Consider the following 22252-nt stretch of genomic DNA (forward strand, 5'->3'; position numbering starts at 1 on the left):
TTAAACACCAACTTCGTACTTCTTCTGAGCTGAGCTCTCCAGACCTGACTTGAGCAGGGCTACAGTGGGCAGAGATGTGGAGCCATCTCGAGCTGGAGGCATGGACATCCCACTGGTGCCCAGGACTGGATAACAGTGACTCATAGATGTGACCTTGGACTCAGCAGTGATCAGTGAAAGCAGTGCTCACAGTGTGTGGGAACAGCCCCGTGCTGGCCACTGAGGGTAATGTCTTTAGCAGACTTTGCATCATGAAGCGGTTAATGAATTCTTTTGTAGTGAAAGGCTGGATTCAATAAAAAGTTTCTGGGGCAAGTTACCCATAGCCTGCCATACTACAGTGCGTCAGGCAGACCCTTGGTTTTTTTCCCTTTTCATTTATTTTTTCTTCCCCTTTTAATTTTAAATTGAGTGCAGCTGGCTGCCTCCAATGCTGTTAACAATGGCACTTCTTTCCTGGGACAATGTAACATTTAAAACAGATAAAAGCTCATGTGGGGCTAATAAAAGTTTGCCCCCATCCTCATTCCTGTAGGGCAAGTTTCCTCATCGTTAACATTTTAAGTAGCAGCTCTATGAATATGAGTGTAATTGACTTTTACACGATATTACTCATCAGCGGGTAACTCCGAACAGGCGTCACTGAAGGGATGTGCAGAGTCTCAAAGAAACTTTGTGGTCCAGCAGCAGGGGAGCAATGCTGTGTGAGATGAATCCTCAGCTGGGACTGGGAAGTCAGTGAATAACTGTGGGGACCAGAGTGCTGGGCATGGCAGCCCAGCACCCCAGTCCAGCAGAAGGGGAGGACACACACAGGTGACCCTCAGCAGCCTGTGTCCTCCTTCTGGTGGTTAATGGAGAGAAGGGAGCGAGTCAGTGGGTTCCCATTCCAGATTTTCCATCAGAATTGCTTGTGCAGGTTGGGTTAGGGGTCCAAACGAAACCCTGTGAGCACTGGTCTTTTGTCCATAACAGGGACAAGGAAAGGCATATGACTTGCATACCTTCTTGGATGGAATGCTAACAAATTCATCATTGTTAGTGTTCAAATTATTGAATACTAACAAAAATCCTTATTAGCAACATTATGATTTTGAAGGCACTGTATAAGTGTTAGGTTTTATAATGCACTTCAAGGTGACTTCTTTCCTGATGAGTTTGTGCATGCTATATATGTGCTTTTACACAGCCTAAATTCTCCTTCAGTCAGCAAACCAACTAGTTTTAAAGTAGTTTTTATGCTGCAGGGACATGTGTTCTGACTGTCCTCCCTGAAGAACTCAATCCAGAACATCCATGACTTTTCTTTCCTGGATCTTCCTTTGCCTGTGGTGATCTTTGGATTAAGCTCCATTGTGCAAAGATGCATAGCCATGCATCTTTGTGAGTGGGTTTTGGTATTTTTTTAATGGTTTTAAAGCCTCAATCAGTGCTATGATGGGAAGGTGCCTCTGTTCTTTTCCTCCACCTCTTCCTAGTATCCTTCTTGCTGGACAGTTCTTGGTTCCCCCCTCAGCTGCTGTTGGCTGTAGCTACCAAACCTGCCCAGCTGTGAGGCTGAACCCCTGCCCTGCCCTTCCCACAAAAAACACAGGACCAAAGAGTTGGTGCATGATGCACTGTTTATATTTACAAATTTAGAAATATGATTGCTCCCCACCAATGTTTACCAATTATATATTCCAGCCAAAGCAGGAATGAGTCATTTTTACATTGCTCATAGAAAATTTTAAAAGGCTCAAACACCCACAAAATTTGCTTACTCTTCAGGTGTAGCCCCCGGAAGGGTGAGGACATCTTCCGCCGTATTCTGGTTGGAAACATCACTGACATGACTATTGGGAAGTTGTACATTGATGGTTGATGTGCAGGAGAATATGGAAAAGGCCATGAGGGCAGATGCTGAGGACAGTTTTGAAAAAAAAGCTGGGTTGCAAAAAGTGTGCTTGTTTTCAGTAGGGCCTTTCTATGACATGTCGCCTGATGACTCTGCATGGTGTTTGTAGAATTAAGCCAGTCTTTATCCACAAAGATAGGAAGTCAGATCTTTTGATGCAGTAGTGGCTGTCAGCAAACTGATACAGATGGTCGTTTTGTTCAGAGCAACGTGCACAAAAGTATCCCAGAGGTGCAGCTCAAAATACCCACATTGCTCTTGTGTGTCACTCCCTCTCTTTCCATTAATGTAAAATGACTCACAGGCTTGAAAAGGCAAACATTGATCAAAAGACCAAAGAGTGATTTACTGGTGCAGGATGGGACAAGATGTTGTTTTAGCCCAACAAACAGTAACTGCATTTAGAGGTATTGCCAAGGGAGTCCGAGGCGGTGCTTGCTTACTAAATTGGGTAAAATGCAGGGATTTCACCAAATGCAAATGACAATGAACAATATGTATGACTCAATATATCCGCTATGCTTTCAATGTGCAGAGGGTGGTATAGCTGACCTTTAAAAGTGATGCTTTTCAAACCACATTGTTATGTTTATCAAAGTGTTCATTTTAGAGTACAATATTTGGACCTGCTCCTATTAATTTTCTTGTGTATCATTTGAAGGCTGTTTTCCCCTCTGTTTATAAGAAAAGCACTTCCAGGCAACCCCAAGAGTGTCGTACATTTATTTCTATGTCTAATCAGGGAGTGAAACTTGCCATCAGTTCTCCGAGGCTTGACACATACCTCTGGAGTACTTCAAGTCACGTATGGAATTAGCTAAAATAAGTTTGATGGTAATTTTGTGAGACCTTCCTGTGTGCCAAAAATAGTCTTCAAGAACAATGTAGGGCAAGAAATATTCTCTGCTCTTTAGCCTCAGCTTCCTCCTATCTAAAAGCTGTCAGTGGCATCTCTGGCTGTGCAGAGCAGATCCCAGAATGGCTGCAGAGTGAATCCCATTTTGCAGTACTGTAAGGGAAAGAAAAGAATCTGGCATCAGATTTGTAAATTGAAGTGTAGAAAAGGCTAAAAAAAATAAAACAATCGCAGCTCATAGTCAGCCCAAGGCCAGCAAGCAGACTGGAACAACAGACTGAAAGGCCCCCGCAAATCCAAGAGACGCAGTTTTGCTGGGATGCATTTCCTCTCCGTCCTCCATCAGCCAAGCCAAAAACTTAACAGGAAAAAAATTAAAAGGAAGCCGTAAAGAGCAATTTGACTGCACAACTGGCTGCACTTATCACAGATAAATAGCCTGGGCCCAGCTTCTCCATGGTGTGGAGACTCAGCGTGGTGCTCAGGGGCTGGACGAGACGCTGCCGCCGTGACTGGCGATGGCCACCACCCTGCTTCCCACTGCTCATCCCTGAGCAGTCACCCCTCCAGCCTGAGGGTCTGGCACAGGCTGGGCCCACCACAGTTAGAGCACAGCTTTCCTGGAGCATGAGCTGTGATGCTCAGACACCCCCTCAGGTGAAGAGTTGAGTACTAAAAAATAGCAGAATTTTCTGTCGGGTCAAGGATGCCTTATTTTTTGATCATGGAGGTCAGACACAGACATGGGAATTCCCCCAAGCTGGTTGATTTGTACAGACAGTTTCTTTTTTTTTTCTTTTTTCTTTTTTTTTGGTAACAAATCAGCCTGTTTTTTGTAATAATCTCATCTTGAAACTTGAGAGGAAGGGAATGTATGGGTGAGCAGCTAATATCAGTGAGTTCTGGAAACTCCCTTTTTATGGTCTCTCTCATTTAGCAGCTGTTATGATACTTTCATTGCATTAAAAACTTACTTTACAAGACTGACGATAAATTAACTTCATCTCTTCCAGTAAAACTAGATTCAGATCACAATAAGTTTGAGAAAATGACTACTAAATAATATTAATATACAGACAACAGGGCTTTGATCTAATATATCGTGAAAAAATAAAGCATTGGAGGTGTTACAATTGGAGAAGGCAAAGCTATTTTCCTTTTTCTTTACTGATATTCCCCTGGTTCAAATACTATTTTAAGAGTGTATATGTAGGATCTACTGACTCGTAGATGCAAACATTGGTTTAAAATTAATTTGAAAATATCTCTTTATATGAAGCAATATATTTACTGATTTAAATCATACCCATCTGGACATGTTTATCAAAATCAATCCTGGTCTACTATAAGCCATTTGCTGCCATTGCCACCCACTGGCCAGAGACAAACAACCATCCTGTTACTGACCCAGATCAACAAATATCCTGATTAAACAGACACATCTTGCTACACATCCAACTGCTTCCTATTCAGCATCTTGCCTTTAACACAAAATCTGGCCAGCTTTGTACAAAATGTATTTACTGTTTTTATCTTTAAAACATAAATCATAGTCTGGGAAGGAGGGGGCAGGGGGAGCCTGTTCTGCAGAATTTGAACTCTGATCTATAGTTTCGTCCTTCTGTCATCTCTTTAAATGTAGTATCTAAAAACTGAAGGATGTCATCCTTTTATGTTTCTGTAAGATGAGATAGAGTTTTGGTAATGCATGGTAAAATAATGAAACCGAATTACAGACTGTAGGGAGCCATTTTTCTCACATAAGGGTCAGCACATATAGTAATACTTTGGATTAAGTATGAAATTACTACAGGACTGTAATAACTAACCTTGTTAATCTTTTCTCATTTTCTTAAGAGTAGATCAAAAAGAAATATTTCAGCAATCACAGCTTAATATTTGAATCCTTCTCTGCTTTAATCAGAGTCCTTTATATACTGTGATTATGTGTGTTATTTTGTCCTAATATTACTAACAATTTTATTAATCATGTCTGTTGTTGTTTGGTTTACCACTTTCCTTCACAGATCATTTTAGGCCCCAATATTTAGGCCTTTTCTGAAAAACTGATACAAAAATTATTATTCTTAGAGGAGCTGCCCTTCCCTTAGGTACCCATGAACAAAAGCTAAACCAGGCCCTTGGACTTCTCTTCCCTGTGCCTTTCGGTACCATACCAGGTTCATACCACCAATACTGGGATAGCCTTCTCTACAAATGAAAGGCAAAGAAAGGCGATAATGTTTTGTTCTCTGCATCATTAGTAAGGGGGAAGGAGGAGAAGAACTTAGCAGAACAACTGCATCTTTTGTTTTTAAGTTCTTCGGAACAATTCTGCCAGGCAGCGCGTTTTCCCTCTGTTTCATTTGTCTTTGTTATTTTTCTATCTAATTAAAATTCTGCAGTGCCGTCATGAAATTGTTGTCCGTTTAAGGTCACAAACAGCTTCTGTCCTAATGAAATATGAATTGCATTAGTTAATTGAATTGTGCACTTATTGTGTGTTGTGAATGGACTGAGCACACTTATATTCTTAACATATACTGAGCGTTTTATCAGTTTAGGCAGTGTGTGGACATAGAAAATGCTGCTATCATTCTTTGCATCACAATAGGGAGATTGAATTGGCAATAGATGGGACTAAGAAGTGTTTGTGAAGGACAAGAACTCTAAGATCAAACCCAGGCATCTGGTAGCTGGGATGAGATCGGCTCTTCAGTGGTCTGGGGTCAGGGCACAGTCCCGAGCGGAAAACTCGAATAAACCCTTATTATGCACGGTGTCTCTGTGATGTCTGTCAAGATAGGAAGAACCAAGGGGGAGTAACAAAACATCTGTGGCCTTCTGCAGCAGGAGGCTTTCTGGGTTAAATGAACCTTGTAATTGAAACCCTCAGTGCACAGTCCAGACCGTTCTCTTCCAGGATCTGCCCGGTCTCTGCAGATACTGCCCCCACACCCCTGGTAACACAAGCTGAGCTGTGGGGTCCTTTTCACAGCTGGGAGGTTCTTTCTTTGAATGGTGGGAAGGTTCACTTTAGGATGTTGAGGACCTGATCAAAGTCAAATGAAAGCATGGGAACTCTTTCTGTTGACCTCGGGGCTGTGGATGAAGCAGGTGCTTACGGAAGTGCAGGCTCTGGCACTGAGCCTTTACAACGTGTAAGATGGATGTTTTGGTAACCACTCAGTGGTGGACTCTACTAATGAACCAGAGTATTTTAGAGGATGGTTGTTAGCTGGGAAAACAGTAACAGAGTACTGGATTTAATTTCCTTGCATGGGTCTTGATTTTTCACTTAGTTCTTCCGACTACTCAGCATTGTACATACACACACATGTATTGTTGTGTATATATATATACACATATGTATAATATGCATATGTATATACATATATGTATATCTCCAGAATTTAGGCATTAGATTTATTTATAGGCAAAAATATCTTTGGATTCTGCATAATACTTCTGTAAGGTAGTAAATCTGAATAGAGTACCTTCCAGATATCCTTGAGCTTGACAGGCATGGAGAGATACCTTTTGTTCTGTCAAATAGTCCTTCCCTTAGCTCAAAAGGGTACTTCATTCAACAGTAGGCTGAAAGGAAAGATAAGCAGTGTTCAGGTTGAAGAGTTGTTGAGAAATTTCTTCTTCTTGTTGTCATTTTCTGCTCAAAAACTGAGGAGATATGCACATGGAAGTTTCTTTTGCTATAGCAAACTCATGCGGGAATATAAAACCACTTAAGATAAACACAGCTAGAAATTGACTTGCCACAATACACAATTCCCAAAGGGAAATACCATGACCCTTTTTATGAGAGAAACAGAGAGGAGTGTCTGTGCTTGATCTCAGCAGGCATGGATGCCGCATTTGTGGGGACTTCCCAGCTCTGCCCACATGCAGAGGCACTTGTCATTTCCCACTGTGGGTGATCCTCCACAGCTGCCATAGCAATCACCTTCCAGGAACACTTCTCCATGGGCCCCAGACAAGCACTTTGTTACCACCACCCACAGATGATGCACTGAGACACAAAGACTAAATGAGGGATTCTGGTTCAGGTAGGTAGGCAAGGATTTTCCCCTGTATGCTTGATAGATAGGAAGAGAGGTTTCATGGGAGGGCAGTGTGGGAATAGCCACATTATGGGGCTACTTCTCTGAATCACCTGGAAGAGTTTCTTTCTCAATCACTGTAATTACTGAACCTAAGGGGACCTGCCTCTGGGTGTAGTTGTTGCATTACAGAAGTGCTTCAAGTAGATGAGTTTCCTGCACGCCCCAACTGTTTCAAGAGACTCATACCTGCTTAAACTTCTGACTGAGGAGTTTCCCACCTAGTGCCAGTATCACTTGGTTCTTTCCTCTCTCTCCCTCTCTCTCTCTCTGAATCTATTGCATTGGCCACAGTACTGAGAGCTGTAGCTGAACAACTGATGAATATCCCTGCCCGCATGAAAGGGTTCAGGAGGTGATTAAGAAAGGGTGGGTGTCTGTAATGGTTTGGTGAAGTCCTGACAGATTCACAGGCAGTGGGCAAATGACTGAGAGTGAAAGTGGTGGGATGGGGCGTGAAGGGTGATCGGCAGTGGTTGCTTAGTGGTCTGAAAAGGGGTGAGTGAAAGTACTTGGGGGAGGGCTGTTGGTGGGAAAGACACTACTGTGTTACCCCATTGCACACTACAGATGTACAAGCTGTATTTTCTTTCATGAAGCAGTTTTGAAAGACTTGATGTCATTAAAAATGCTCACACCTGTCTAAATTATATAATACAGTGCTGCATAATTAAGCTGGGGAGGAAATGAAAGAGATTCAAGGAAGGCTGAAAAATAAAAATAAACTGAAGAGTCCTCTAGGGAGAGTAGAGAAGAAGCAAAGACTGATAAACTCCTGCAGACTGATGTGATTTTGCTGTCTTCTGTAGCACCACCATGTGAAGGGAGACAGTCTGTGTCCCTGCTCCTACGGGTCACCTTCCATGAGGACACCTGTGCTCAGCCTGCCCCTCTGCCCCTGGCTCCAGCCACAGCCTCCAGTTGCCCATCTATGGCGTGGTGAATCCTTTTCTGCCCCAGCACCATCAGCCACACTTCTGTGGCCTCTTCTAGCATTCACTCCAACCTCAAACAGAGCAGGAATGCAGGGGTGGTCCTCAGAGCAGCCGGGAAGAGCGTCCTCCCCTGCTGTGATTAATTCAGTTAAAAACCCATGACTGACCCGTCACAGTGCTTGTGGCTGGACAAAGGAGTGAAGGCAGCCCTACATAAACAGTAGCATTTTATACCCTGGCACATGGTAAAATCTGTATTGTTACCAGGTTTTTTAGCTTTTTTTCAGCTAAGTAAGGACCAGAACTATCCTTTCTTTCTCTTTTTTTTTCTGTTTTTTTTTTTTTTTTTTTTTTTAATACAGCCTCTTCCTTTTATGATGCAGTCATTATATGTTGAATTATTATTCCTTCCATTGGGATAAAGCACGTGAACAAAACCTAAATTTTGTTCTGTTTACTTTTTAGTTTTCATTAAATAGTTTATGAAAATGTTCCTTCTAAGATTAAAGAATTTGCCCATTCTAAAACTCAGGTTTCAACTTCTTTTCTCAATCCTTCATTATGCCTTGCATTTAACTTACAGCATTTTTTAAATATTAAATAATACCATTTGTTTTGCAGATAAAAAAACATAATGGAATTTTTTTCTTAAGTTAAAGGTACTATGTTGCTTGTATAGAATTTTTTCAAATTTCTATACAATTCTTACTTTAGGAATCCAAGGATTTTGTCTCAATCAAAGTCTTTTTGTTTGATGAACATGAAAAAAATTAGAAGGATGTCTTTATAAACACAAAAGGACACAAAAATCCCCTGCTCAGCTAATACATAATTATTTTAAATTGTCTATCTTTATTGGAATCATGATCAATCTAGCACAGACTGTGTCTGTGCCTGTACTGGGCACCACCTGCTTCAAATGAAGGCAAAAAAATGCCCCAAGAGATGGATTTAGGATAATGTCATCTCCCACCCTTCCCTTGTAGCTGTCTTGTATAGTCCTTTTGAAGATCTCACATAATCCCAAAAATCAGAGATTTATTTAATCCTTCAAACAAAAGCCTTTCATTATAATTATTATAATAATAACAACTATTATTACTATTATTGCTATTGCCACCATTATTATTACTACTACTATCCCTATTATTTTGGACTGTTAATGGCTTTTGTTTATTATAGAAATATTTACTTATTCTTTGAAGCTCACTAAACTCTCATCTCAGCATTCTGTAGCAATTATCTAATTTAAATACTTTATATAATAAGATGGTCTAATTGAGAATGGCATGCAAAAGTATGCTGTCTTACCAGCTTTGAATTTCCTGTCCTTCCTTATGTTATTGAAATCCCTCTGTTTCTTGCTTGCATGATGAGGACCGGGAGTGCTGAATCTCCATCTGCACATTCTCTCTCCCTGTCACTCATTGACTCCTTGTTCAGTTAGATGGCTGCATTCCCAAATGGCTCGTTCCAGTGCTCTCCCTATGGAAAAGTTTTCTGTGTTCTTATAGTCTTATTGCTCTACTCTGATCCCTGTCAAATAAAGAGTGCAGAAAATTCAAACACCAATTTCAGAATAGATTTCTTAAATTCCAACAGTTTTAATAAATTATTATCAGTGCACTGATTAATGCATAATATTAAGATTTTAGAAATGGGATCAGGAATTTAACTGATTTCCTCCGTCCCCATCTAGACTGTAGCTTTGTAGTGCATTTCTCTGCCCAAGACTTCCAGTAATTGTCATGTGCCTAACTAACTTCAGGCCACCAAGGCAGGAGGTCCCCACTGCAAAGCTCAGTCTACTCAGGTGTCTTCTCCTGTGTTTAGGAATCTAACTTGAAAGCATATTTTTTGAATATTTAGGTGAGTGGGATACATTCCAGTGACAATGAGAAGGAACTCACATGGGCTATACAGTACTGACACCTGTTTGCCCAGCCAAAAGCCAAACATTTTATTACCGCAAGCAAGTAGATAAAAAGACAGTAACTCTTATTTTGGCTATGGAGCTGGTTAAAATATCTTACCTTAAGGACCCTTGATTTGACACAGCTTCTGCTTCTTTACTTTCAAATGTTCTGAAGTCCCACAAATGTCTGTGACAAATTGAGGAAGCTCAGAAGCTGAAAGGTCATTTGGAAGGGGAAGGGTGGCTCTCAGGCACGAGCTGGCCAAGGCTTTGCTTCAAGAAGCCAGTTCCCCTATGGCTGCAGAGTGGAGGGTCAGATCATCCTTCTCTGGCAGACAGTGTGACTCTTTGCAACTAAAGCTGGCTTTTGCCACTGCTCAGAATGAGACTGGTGAGGCAAACACCCCCAGTTGTTCTCAGGAACACAGTCGTGACGAACATGAGCTCAGCAAGCTTCTTAATTTCGGCCAAAACAATGGATATCATGAGGCACTGGATGAACTTTTCTTACCAGTAAGTAAGATAAATTGTCTGGGAAGTAACATCATTTGGCTCGACAGAAAACTCTGGTCCAAGAAGGGCAAATGGCTTTGACTCAGCTGTTCCCAGTTTCATATGCAAGTCTGATGAAGCAGTGAGATCTGTGCCAGTTCTCAGTGTGGCCAGAACAGACTGTGCAAGAAGGTGTTCTGGTTTGTTAGATAGAGAGTACAGTAACTGAGTGAAGGAGAGCCTAGAAAATGGAGAGAACCAGAACAGAAGTAGATCCTGCAAATAAGCCAGAAGTTATGAGCGTCTGGGGAACATATTAGTCAGATATGTCTATTAAAGACATCTGTATATATGGCAGCGTCTTGTGAATTCAGAGAACATGATGCCAATTACGACCATTGGAGAGTCGTAATTTTGGTAAATGTATAAAAGGGAATTCAGGAAAACTGGGAAGGTATCAGAAAAAGGAGTTGAATAGCGTAACTATTTAGATAAATGTAACAAGCTTAAAAGCAAAAGAACAATCAGAGTATTTTGCCATGGAGAATGATTTTAATAGCCATGGGTGGTAGGGAAATGTAGTGGAAAAACAGAATTATCTACCTTCTTTCAGGAAAGAAAGACTGGGCCGCAGAGGCAGAGGAAATACTCCTGTATAGAAGGATAACATGAACATTATTTAGCTGAACTGTAAGTGGGAAGGGCTGTGCAACTGAATCTCTGAAGACAAATAAATAAATGCTAAAGTAGAAATTCCAAAGCATTTTTACAACTTTTGAAAAGTAAAGACATTAGCAGGTCTTTGTTGCTAATATCCAGCTTAAGAAAAGGAAACAGAATGAGCATTGTTGAACTCAAAAGAATTGTTAACAGATTTGTGGTAACAGGGACTTGTGCTACTCCCCTAAGCCTGGCCAAATAAATCAGGAGGCACACAAATTAGAAGAGCAATTTTCTTAACACTTGACACAACACTATCTTGAAAAAATGAGAGAAAGAAGGAAGAAACTACTCTTAACCTGGGTATTAATCACAAACTGATTGTAGCTAACTCAGTGAGTACTAACACTTAGGTGTACCTGAAACCTAATTCGGGATGGTAGTTCAGGGATTGAACTTTCACCTCTTTGAGGTGATGCTCTTTTTGTTTTCTTTAACCTTTGTGACATAAATATGTATTTTAACATGTAAAAATTCAGCAAAGAGCAACTTCATCTTCCTCCTCCTAAATCTACCCTTAAAAATTGACCAGAGGGGAAGTAATAAACACAGCTTTATGAGATGCTTCTCCTCCCAAGAGTGTGAAAGCCTTCAGAGAACTTCTCACATGGCTCAGCTCCTACCAGCTCCTTGATAGATCATACAGGTGTGCCATGCCTTCCACACAGGAGGTTTTTGCATGCAGCTCTCCAGCCATACAGTGCCCAGGTATCCCTGCTTTCTGAGCATGGTTTTGTGTTGGCTTCACAGCAAACCTGGCATACTGGTGTTAGACTAAGCCTTATTTTAAGCATTCCTACCCAACTCCTGTTTGCTTCTAGAGGAACACCACCTCAACTTGGGTTTTTTGAGTCACAAGCTGGGTCTTGAGCTATCACTGAGTACTAGTCAGGGCCAGTCTTGCTGCAGGCTACTGCTGTGTCACAGCACAACCTTGAAGAGTCCCTTTGGCACAGCGCCTGCGGTGACTTGGCTATTACATCCACCTAGGCTACTCTCAGCATTGTAGCAGCCAGCTGCAGTTAAAACCTGCTGGGACCATGGCTCAAGCACGATTAGCTGGCACAATGACAATCATGTATTTGTCTCCACTAACTTGGGCTCCATAGACAGGAATAAGCAGTATGCCATCAAGGAAAGGCATAAGTTGGCTACGGACAAATGCTTTGTGGAAGCTCTGCGAGGCAGCACCGAATGCCTGAAATTGAATAGTGAAAAGAGAAGTGATGAAGGAAGTAAGGTTAAACAGCCAGAGGAAGAAGGAATCCCACAAGAAATGGCAGAAGAAACATGCACCATAAGGAAAACGACTACATGAACAAAGCGTATGAAAAGCCCTCAAATGTGTGAAAGGAATGCAAATTCAGAGGTACAATTTTGGAGTGAACACAGATGGCAAAATTAGACTGAGACCAACCTACAAGGTCAGGTCGGTGTGAGAAGAGAATCACTGACCCTTTCACGGTTCTTACATATGTAGAAGGGCCATTTGGATAGGACAAAAAGAATGCAAAGCAGCAGTGTATTTTTTTCCAATCAAAAGCCATCTATAACCTTTTCTTGAAAATGTCCTTCTTCTTCAAGCATAGTACATGACAGTACATTATGGCATTAGTACATGACGGCATCACTGGTGACAGTGAGAACAGTGGCCTGTAATGAATCAATAGATTTGCTTCATCTTTAACTAATTCAAACCTTTAATCTTCTTGCTTGTACAAATTCTTCTTCCTTCAGGTCAAAGTATTAAATAGGCTCAAGAAGTAAATAAGGAAATAAATACCAGAAATGCCATGGGGAACATTGAAATTAAAGTTTTCTAATAGTCACATCAACTTAATGCTGTGATTACGAGCTCAGTTCAGCTTCTTTCCCTCACCCCCCTCCCCCCAACTCTATGACTAAAGCTGTGGGAGTAAACAGCCTAAAAAAGGAAGATGCTTTGTTTTTCTTTTAGTTTCTTGATGTTTGTGTTTTTATAGATGGGGGTTGAGGGTCTTTGTATTTTAACTGCTCTCACTATGGACATACAGGAACTTTTACAACACAGATATGAAAAATAGCCCAAAACATTGATCTGCATGTTCTTCCCTATGTTTCATGCCTGGTTTGCACTCTACTGTGTGCCCCTGTTGCTGATGTATCTGACTTTTTTTATGGATATAAGTTACAGTGGTGTGAACCCTTCTGCAGAAAAAATCTTGCTGATACAACTGTGTCCCACCAGCACAACATATTTCAGTTAATGAGTCAGAATACACTTTGATATCAGTCTAAATGGTTCCTCCTGTGGGGAGGATTGCTTCTTTACTGTTAAAAGTATAGATAAGTTCTGAACTTTTCTCTTCCCTTACTTGTTCTTAAATCAATCAAACCCATATCTATTATTTCTCATCCAGAAAAAATACACTTTTTTTTCATCACCTTTTTGACTGTTGGTCCCTGTCTGTGTTCTTGCTTCGATCCTATGGTCATCAGAAAAAGGTATATCTAAAATCTTCTTGAAAGCAGAAGTTTTGTTTCAAGTGATGGTAACCGCAGGATCAAACGCCTCCAGTCTTAAAAGAAAAACAAACAAAACTGACTCAAAAGTTTGAAGCTAACAAATGGTTTGTAGCTGGCTGAGACACTTGTATTTGATATTGAGGAAGCAATGGCTTTCTGGTCTCCAGTGGAGCATCTCCTAACCAGACAGGCACACAATGAAATGAAGTCTTAATGCTGAGAACTTCTTGAGAACACTGCAATAACATTCTGGCAGGCTGGGCTCCCTTGGCTCATGCACTCACTGCAATTTGAATGTCTCTTTCAGTTTAGCATGATGCTTGGCAAATTTCCCAACCTTACATTATCTGGGAAAGGAAGACAGGAGAAGCTGGTACATTCAGCAAATCTTTGAAGAAGCTTCTTTGCAGTCTGCTTGTAGCAAAAGTGTGGGCTGAAAAAGAGTGTAGAAGTGTCAGGACTGCAGCTTCTTTAGATAGCTTGAAAAGGGTTTATCTGACTTGCATCCAGGCATCAAGATGCTCAGATACCACAGCAATGTGTGTGGTAGAAGAACCTAGATAGAAGATGATTAGATAGCAAATCAGACAGAATTTTGCATGTGATTTCCTGGGTTTGTCTAAACTTATAGCAGCAACAGTTAATTATAGGAGGTTATGAAGGCAGCTTCTGGGTGGGTTTATGACACTTATACATTGGATTCTAGCCATAAAGAGCCAGCTGAGAGTTACCACTGTGGCAGGAAGCCCCTGTTGATGTGAAACTGATGGAAACCATCTTTGGGCCTTCCCACTTCAGGCTAGGAGCAGGAGATAGAATCTAGGAGATTCAGGCTAGGAGATCTTCCTGATGGAAGATCTAGGGGGAGAGGAAGCCTTTTGGCAGCAGTGGCAGAACTCCAAGGAAAATAGCATCGAGATGTACAAGGGACATCACCCGAAGAGGGACAGAAGTGGGAGGTGGTGGCACACAGGAGTTACTTGTGGTCATCCTCTAGATGATTGCTGCACCTCCTTCCAGATCTAGTGCCTCTCCTTCCACCACACATGAATTCCTCAGCTCTTGTAATCACTTCCTCTGGCTCTTAAGCAAGGGCAGCTCTTTAATTGCAGATTAATGTGTTAATGAAATTCTTGAGGCTACATTGAAGTGGCTGGGCAGGAGAGGCGAGGCTTTCAGCAGCAGCTGCTGGCACAGGAGTCACAGCTTACGCTGCTCTACGGGGAAGGCAATGCCGTAAGCAGGAGCAGGATCTGTCATTTTTGCTCTGGTAGTGCCTCGGGGCACATCTACAGGGCAGCGCTGCACAGGGATTCTGGAGCTGCCTCTGAGCAGTGGTTGTGCTAGTTTCACAGCAGGAATATTCAGTCTGCCTAGAGTGCTATTCTAATATACCCTCAGTGTTTGCACCCCTATCCCTGACCCTGAGGTAGCTTGATGAGTGAGAGGTGAGCTCTCTCTTCCCCTCTGTAGAGCTGCACTCTGCCGTGTGCTCCCACCTGCTCTTAGAAGTATTAAAAAAATAAATTATGACATTTGTGAAGGACTTCATATCAGTTTTTATCTGTGGTTTCTGATCTGTGGGGTCTTATTTATTTTAGAAATTGGGGAAGCTTTCAAGGCCAATTTTATAGGTGATGATCTTTTTGTTTCCTTGGCTGACAGTCCTGATTTTGTTTAATATTCTTTCCTTTGAGTATCTGAAATTTTGCATGAAATTTCCACTTACTTGCAAATGCCAACACATGGAGTAATTACCAATCTTTCCTGCCTAAGTTAACAGCATTCTCCTTCCTTGTGCTCTTAGTTCAAGGTCACAATGATAGAATTTAATCCTTCATAAATTTTCATCCGACTTGCTGTCCACAAAAATTGTTGATTAAAAGATCAAATTTCCATTGGCATTCTCCCTTTCAAAGGATGTCAACAGGAAATATAAATGTGCAACCCTTTGTGAATGATCTGCAAGGACATGCAGGCTTATAAAAAAAAAAGCAGCAGTTAGCTAAATCCTTTAGTTTCTGTTTTGAATGACTGGCCATAGGAATGCAGGCTAAGCTGTATTTCAGCTGTTCCCAAGGATGTGTATGTGTAACTTGTTGATAGTGGTTGGTACATCAGGCTCCAGTGACAGCTACGTGACCACTCCGATGATCACTGTCCTGTAGCAGAACCAGCCCCTGCCTCCCCTCAAGAACACCAGGCATGAAAGAAAACAAAGAGGGATCTGTTTATTCAGAGGACTGGCACTTGTACCTCCTGCTTTTTACTGAGAAAAGAGAGATCCTAGGTCATTTCAGCTCTCACTCTATTCTCCCAGCAACCATTAGGAACTACATGACTTGCTCCAGCAATTGATGTGAATTTCTGATACCTGGGAGAGCTGAGACTGTTGCCATACAGGGCCTGTGGGGAATCTGATTGATAGGAGCAAAACTCAACACCCAGAACACCGGCTTACTTCATTGGGAGCTACCCATTACCAACAAAAAGAGAGGAAAGCCCACCACAGTCTTAAAGCTTCAGCATTATGTTTTTAAAATCTTACCAGTGTCCAAGGTATATGTCTTTCACAGTGAAAATTACTTGGAGTGTGCTGTGAATGCACAGACACAGATCAGTGCTGAACATCTGGTTAAAATAAATTACAGTCTTATTTTGCAAATAAAAATTCCTAGGGTCTACATGACAAAGTCTGGCCAGCACAACTATCTCATGGGGAAAAAATCACATCCCTAGCCTACAAAGATAGCTATTTTGGCATGATTCCCTTCCCCACTATGGAGACTTACGTAGACTTAGACCAGAGAGAAGTCCTTTTGCCAGTGTAACTCACATTGTTTGGGAGGTACTTCAGCCATGCTGGCAGACTGCTGCAGCTGGTATAAGCCATGTTTCCATCAAGGAATAGGGCCAGAACAGTGACACCAGCAAAGCCCCTGAATTACTTAAAGAAGAGAATTTTTCTCCTGCTACCAGTGTCCAATATTTTTCAGTTTTAAAGCTTTCTGCTAAAAGGAAATATGCAGAATTTGTGCCCTTTCTCATATCATCAAGACATTATTTCTTGTTACAAGAAGAATTAAAGTATAGATATGGATAGGAGGTGTGTTGCCTTCCAACATCCTGGTGGTACTTTGAATAGGAGAAGATCCCAGTTCTTCTGCAGGATGCCTGTTGTATGTTTTGGTGTTGGTTTTGGAGGTCGAGAGGTTTGCCTTTTATTAGGTCCTCATATTTTGGTTTTGTTGGGTGGCATTTAAATAAATCTATTGGTCATAGTTAATGAATTACAACTGTGTATGCAAACTAATTTGAGCTGTTTTGAATAGCAAAACAAAGTCCTTTACTCTGACTTGGCTTGTATTCTTACACTCTTACTGGTCCTTTTTTTTTTCAAGTGGTCCTTGTTAGCTCTTACCTGATAACATTTACCAAAGGACTTTCTGGATGAACCCAAAAATGGAAGATATACCAGCCCACTTTAACCTATGAGTCCCACCCCCACCCCCCCCCAATCTATACAGCAAGCAACGCATAAAGCTGTCTTGGCTTAAAATTTCAGCTTTTTTGACAACAGTTTTCTTCTGTCCCAATTAGTTCATTTTGTTCAAATTTCTAATTGCCTCAGTCTATGCAGGCTCTGCTCATTCCTTTCCCTGTTCCTTCACCCTTAGTTTCTCTACCAGAGAAACATTTTTGTGCAAGTGATGAAAAGGACAGAAAGTACAAAAAGTGGGATGGGGGAAGGCACCCATTTAAAAACAATCTCTTCTGAGCAGAGACCTTCCCCTTATTTTAATTTCCCATTATCACTTAGCTGTGAATTGACGAGAGCATGGAGCGAGACACCAAGAGGCCCCATTCTCACATGCACCACATTGGAAGGGGAGAATTTTCAGCGTTCCATCAGACTGCCAGGACCTGTCTGCCTCCCACAGCTCCTGGTGGGAGGCCTGACTTAGGAAATGGCAAAAGACAGAAATGACCAAAAAATGCTGCCTCTTCTCTGCCTCAAATAAGGCTTTTTCAGGTGAGCAGAAATGGTCTGAGCCACTAATGAGGTGTAGGCTGCCAAAGAAAACACATGGGTAAATTCGTATTTTCCAGGTGGCTGGTGGTAGAAATGCAACTGTCCATTGAAGTCTACAGCATGGCCTTTTTTTGCACTTACTCATTAAATTACGGATTTATCATGAGGTTACTTTAGCGTAATGTTAGCTGCGTTGTCTCACAGGCCCTGTAAATCAGTTGCTTGTCACAAGATTTATGAAAAAAACAAGTGCCTGCCTCAAGTCACATGAGGATTGGTTGGCACTTCTGCACGGCCTCTTGCTGCTGGAGCACCATGGAGCACCATGAAACAGCCAGACCACCACTCCAGCTCTGTGCTACTCTTGCTCAATGCTAAGCATGAGTTTGTCAAGTCGAAGGAGTTTGGATCAGAACTGAGTGTTGAAACAACAAACATGAGATGGAGCATATCCCTGAGGGATGTTAAAACAGGCAGCAGAAAAACGCATGACTGGTCCCTCGTGGTGCAGTCGATGGGACAACCTGCTCAGACCAGTTGGATTTCACCTGTCTGGTTCACACGTGCACTCAGCCTTTTCTGGGAAAGGCCACCCTGAGCTAGGTCCCTCCCCAGGCTGACAGCTTTGCCACCTTGCTGTCCTCTCTCTGCCTCTGCTCATACCTGTGCCTTGAGCTCGGCACTGCTGGATGTGCTGGTTAAATTAAAGCCTCGGTGGCCTGGAGGACAGACACTGTGCCACAGCCCCCTGAGCACTTGTACAAGCAGCTACTTTCATTTCCCATTTCCCAGGCAGTTATGTGATTTAACTCTTCTGTGGCAGCTCAAGAACAGCCCAGGCAGCTGGAGCAGGCAGGGAATGTATTGGGGGATGTGTTCACATTTCCCTCTGCTGTCAGTGCAGCACCCACTGTAGACAAATCTTCAGAGCTGCGCTTTTAAATTAGCTGGGCTATTTGCAGGATAAGGGCACTCATATAGAAAGCCAGTTACAAACAAGACAGAGAATTTAAGTAAGATTTAGGGAAAAACAGGCCTGCATTGACATTCAAGTCTATTTTGTCATTATTTTTTTTAAGCCATTCTTGAAGATTTGACAAGGGTCTTAATGCATCCAGCCTCTTTTCGGAGGATGCAGGTAAAGAGCGATGTTACAGCGTGAGATGAGTCTCCCCAGCAGCTCTGTGACACTTGCTCTCTCCTTCAAAGGGATTCACAAATCCACAAATGGATGTCACTAAATTTACTGTTGCATGGGAATGTAAACTCTTTAGAATGGGTTTGATAATTTGGGGAAGAATATGACCCACTGATGACTCGGTTTTAGTGCAACTGAGATTCATGTGTGGGGAAACATTTGTTTTCTAGGTAGAACAATCTCTAGCACTCTAAGTAAGATACCTTCATAAAATCAAATAAAGCAGCAAATTATTTGAGCAGGACTATCAACCTACAAAAGATCTCAAATTTGGGAAGGATCAAATAGAGCAGCTTTGACTGTGTTGTTTGAACACAGTATTTTGTCCAGAAGGCCTTCTTGCCTTCTTTTTCTCATAATTGCTAAAAGTGCTCCCTCAGAAGTGGCACCCATCAAATACCAACACAGCTAGCTGCTGCACTGACATTACAGCTGTTTTCCTAATGCCAGAAATACCTCATTTTATAGTGTGGGCCTTTCCAGGAATAAGAGAACGAGGCAGCCTCCATTAGGTCTGGGCTTTTGCATATTGCAGAACCACGTCTAAATGAATTAAATAGAGATGCCAAGACTAAATTACTGAAACAGTTCTCATGCTGACTTGGTTTGACAAGAATGTGGCCTAGTCTGAACACCGGATGGATTTCCATCCAAGCTGAATGATCAACACCTTACAAATCCTGTGTTTAAAGATGTGGCCTGACTATTCCTCAAAGCCTGGATTTACCCTTCATCCCACAGGGGTCTAGAGAAAACCTACCTGCCAGAAGGTCACTCTTTAGGAGCATAGACAGGAGGACTAGTCATCACCATTACTGTAACTACTCACATTTATATATTTCTAAGCCTATGCATCAGTTTTCATGAGCAAACCTAACCACAGTCAGTCCTTGCTCCTTAGATGTCTCCATCTGACTGACATGTTTAGTCAGTCATGCAAATACTATTTCTACTAATGCCAGTTCACAAAGCCTTACAGTGAGAGCCCCAAAATCACAGGCTCACTGATGCAGGAATTTATATGAATAGATAGTAAGGATAAGGAACAAAGAAGTTAGGCAAGACTACTGTGATGAAAACTAGTTTTGTTCAAAGTCAGAAACCTCAGATGACACTGTAGAAACAAAATAAAAAATTGTTTGCAGCCAGCATCTAATACATCAGCTGCAGACCTAAGACTGTGTCAGGTCTTGCAGAAACAGAGAATTCAAAACAGAATCATAGAATCATACCAGGTTGGACAAGACCTCTAACATCATCCAGTCCAACCATTAATCTAGCACTGCTCAGTTCAGCACTGAACTGTGTCTCCAAAATAGACCCAATTCCTACCATGAGCAAAGGTGAAGAGGGAAAGAAAAAAACCCAGATGGAAATCGGTTCAGGGGTTCACATGCCAAAACCACTCCCCAGGCGGTTCTTTTTCCATGATCAGCAGGGTTTATGTGGTGACACCTTCTTTTCCTTCCCATTATAATTTGTTAATGTGCACCTGGCAGGACTACCAGCATGTCGGCACTCCCAGGTGTAAAAGGATATCGGCCTCTCTAAAGATACGGGCCTTGTGAAACACCACACCTCAGCACAGCACAGCACAGCCAGGGGCTGAGCTGCCCTTATTTGTACTCACGATTTAGGCTTGCATGAAAGACTCATAAACTCTTTGGGAAAAGAACAGTTACACATTTGTCTACTTTTTGTGTTCCAAGAACTTTTCTTGTTAGCTGCAAGATGACATTTTAATGAGGTTTCACGGCATAGAAAACATGGGACAATTTAACCAACTCTGTCCACCCCCTCCCTCCCTTCCTCCCTCCCTCCCTCCCTCCCCAAACTCTTTCTGAAATGAGTTACCATGCGGGAACAAAAGCTTTTATGAGAATTTATGTCATTCGTGTGGAGGCAGGGGTGAGGTAAAAGTCATTCAGCTGCCAAACCTTGGCATCAGAGTGTGTGCTATTCCCTCTCCTGCCCCGTAGTGGATGGCAAACTGGCCTTGTTCACACCTGTACAAGTTTCTTCAAAAGCTGGGGGGCTAGTGAGTGTTTGTTTGTTTGTTTGTTTTGGAGTCACAGAGAGGGCAGCGTAAAATAGCTGCGAGGCAATTCCCGTACAGTAAAATGGAAGTCTCTCTGGCTCTTCATTCAATACAATGTGTGGCTCAAGAGGATATCCTGCCAAACCAATGATAACGAGGGAAATAAAGTCACTTCCTCACCAGCTGTTTGATTCAGGTAGAAAAAGGAAGCGTTTACTTCCTCATGTTCGCTCTCCCCGCCGCCCCCTCGGTCAGAAATGCCAGGCAGAAATGCAGAAATTGCCTTCTCCCTCCACATTTCTGGTGAGGAGCTGTCAGATCCATAATGCTGCTCTGGACTCAGCCTGTGGGCAGCACGTCCTCCTCTGTGGCCGAGGAGCTGTGCCTTGCCTCTCGGGCTGGGGTGCAAGCTGAGCTGCGGAAGGACCGAGGCTGAACAAAATTGGCTCATTCCACAAGCAAAGGATGCCCGTGTAATTAATGACATTTGTTTCTTGGACCAGAGCTGCCGAATTTGGGCCAGCAGAAGAGTGGGATAGTGTGATCTCTTTGTTTTGAGACTGCCCTGACTCAGTGCACTATTACACCTCCTAATCCTCCCAGAGTGACGAATTTCACTTCTGTCCTGGGCTCCCTGCAAATCCCTGGAACTCTGGCCAGGAACATGCTCTGTCCTCCCTACATACAGTGCAATGGGCAAGAAGGCAGTGAGGGGTGCCCTTGGGGCAATCCTCATGGCTTCCAATCAAAGGAGGCAAGGTGAAGCAGGCATCTCAGGAGCTTTGGTGCCTAAGAGGAGCTCAGGCAGAGCATCTTTCCCTTCACCACCACCACCTTTCTTGCTTCACAGAAACAGTCAACACAAATTTGCACAGTAAATCAGCAACAGACTGATTTGACTTAATAAAAGCTTCTTAAGAAATGGCTTTTTAAAAAGTTACAGAACTGAATGAAGAGTTCTTTTCCATATAATTTTTAACAGCCCTGATATAATTTTACATCCAGGATATAAGTTCCCATTAAATTTTGATGGTCTTAAAAGCAAGGTCTGCAATGATTTTCTTTCCAATTGTGTAAGACTTCCAGAAAGGTTGACCAAGCCAGAACTTGCCTCGGTCTATTTGCCAAGGGGACCCTTGCTTTCATTACAAAGAGTGCTTTTCAAAGGACATCGAGTGTTTCAAACAATTTTCCTAATCTTATTTATTTTAGCTGAGATTCTTTTATTTTAAACAGAGCAGTTTAGGTGACAAAAATCCAGTGACAAATACATGGGTTTAGAGAAGACAAAACCTTATGAAAGGTTAAAATTCTGTTTAGGGTTCTCTTTGTGCTAAAATAGTTTTCAGCAACGGGTCATACTTCCCTCCTCCCACCCCCCTTGTTTTAGTACATAAAATGGACATGTGTTTATTTAAAACAGGTTTGAAACTTAAACAAATAGTGACAGGCTGTTCAAACAAGCTTCGGAAATAGGTCTAATCAGAATGTTTGAGAAGGGGAGGGGGAACGATCATAAAGAGCTACTTGTAATATATAGTGCAG

The 22252-nt window shown here is 42.1% G+C and overlaps 1 protein-coding gene and 1 long non-coding RNA gene across 2 annotated transcripts in view; one reads left to right on the plus strand and one right to left on the minus strand.

Moving 5' to 3' along the window:
• BCL2 (BCL2 apoptosis regulator) overlaps positions 1-22252 on the plus strand; it is a 97045-nt gene that overhangs the window by 67721 nt on the left and 7072 nt on the right. The gene's annotated exons all lie outside the window — the stretch shown is intronic.
• On the minus strand, positions 1853-9335 carry LOC143694537 (uncharacterized). Its single transcript, XR_013183106.1, has 3 exons — positions 9118-9335; positions 6251-6350; positions 1853-2906 (listed from the first exon to the last, which is right to left on the minus strand). It is a non-coding gene; the product is annotated as an uncharacterized LOC143694537 (long non-coding RNA).

Source organism: Agelaius phoeniceus, chromosome 1 (assembly GCF_051311805.1).
Source record: "Agelaius phoeniceus isolate bAgePho1 chromosome 1, bAgePho1.hap1, whole genome shotgun sequence".
NCBI classification, from domain to species: domain Eukaryota; kingdom Metazoa; phylum Chordata; class Aves; order Passeriformes; family Icteridae; genus Agelaius; species Agelaius phoeniceus.